Genomic DNA, 1353 nt, shown 5'->3' with positions numbered 1-1353 from the left:
GAAGGGTTGAAATTATTGTTTGAACCTCATTAGTTTTCCTTATAATTTAAGCTCCTGATTCTGGTTCAGGTGTTTATATAAACAGGATATTTGGTTCGGTTATGTTATTGCTTTCCAGCCCATGGGAAAGATATGCTTTTTATAATTTTGCAACCTTTTTTGTAGGTTGAACAGTTGAGGGAGGTTTCAGATGAAGTGCATAATGCAGAACTTAAATTATTCTTGGAAGTGGAGCTTGGGCCAGTAACTGTTCTTAATTTTATAATTTAATCTAATACATTGTCAAGCTTGGATGAGTCATGTATTTTTGCTCTCTCAATGCTTTTCTCTTATGTCATACAGGATTTGCATTATGTTCTTCCACCGGACAAGACAGAATATGATATTCTTCTGTTCTTCAAGCTATATGACCCAGAGAAAATCGAGTTCCAGTGCTTAATGTTTCTTGCCCTCTTACTGTATCTTCTCAAGACATTTTTTTTGGGGTAAACCAAATAACTTGATTGATTTTAAAATTTTATTTAATTTTGTCAGGTATGTTGGAAGGCTTTTTGTTAAGGGCATCGGTAAGCCTGTGGATATCCTAACAAAACTAAATGAAATGGCTGGCTTTGGCCCTAATGAATAAATTAAACTTTATAAGGTTCTTCTCTGGTCCTTTATTTCAATTTTCTTTCTTCTTTATTCCACCAAGAAGGAAAATAAGTCCATCTAATGTCTGTTGCAGAATTGTGGCATTTGTTTCCAGTTTTTGTGAACAACCCTTTGATTATACCATACATCTAGAATTTTTATTTGTCCAAGTTTCATGCCTATGCTTTCATGCTGACCAGGAAATTACATTTGAACCTATTGTCAAGTGTGAACACATTGACAAGAAACTCACTTTTCCATCTAGTCAGGTATTTATGGCAGTATTCTTTGCTGTAAAATATGGGATTTTGGCTATTGGTTCCCTCTGGGATGATAGGAAGGATGGTTTGGGCCTTTGTTTCTAGTTGGCATTTTGGTTATTTAGGAAAGAAGGAACAAAAGTATGCTTGGAGGATGGAACAGATCCTGTTGGGATATAACTTATTATTATCATGAGAACATCCTCCCCCTTACAAGCTTTTCAATATAAACTTTGATGATGGGTCTTTGGCAATACTTGGCCAGCAGGAATAGGATCTTAAATGGGAATATTTATCATCATTGCAGAGCTAAGGTGGTAATGATGGTTCAAAGACTTCTGTGTGGATGCTATACTTGACGCTTGATGGCGTAAATAGCTGAACTGCATCTGAAGTGGTGTTTGGAGATGCATGCATCGGTTAAGTCTCAGTAATATGGGTCGTAAGGGTGTCAAATCCT

The 1353-nt window shown here is 36.1% G+C and overlaps 1 long non-coding RNA gene across 1 annotated transcript; it reads left to right on the top strand.

The window, feature by feature from the left end:
* Positions 1–365: 365 nt before the first annotated feature.
* LOC122646356 lies at positions 366–902 on the top strand. Its single transcript, XR_006330599.1, has 3 exons — positions 366–431; positions 535–643; positions 834–902. It is a non-coding gene; the product is annotated as an uncharacterized LOC122646356 (long non-coding RNA).
* The last annotated feature ends 451 nt before the right edge of the window (positions 903–1353 follow it).

The sequence above is a fragment of the Telopea speciosissima genome, chromosome 11 (genome assembly GCF_018873765.1).
Source record: "Telopea speciosissima isolate NSW1024214 ecotype Mountain lineage chromosome 11, Tspe_v1, whole genome shotgun sequence".
Taxonomy (NCBI): Eukaryota; Viridiplantae; Streptophyta; class Magnoliopsida; order Proteales; family Proteaceae; genus Telopea; species Telopea speciosissima.
The sequence above is the reverse complement of the archived record's forward strand: the minus strand, read 5'-3'. Positions and strand labels throughout refer to the sequence as shown.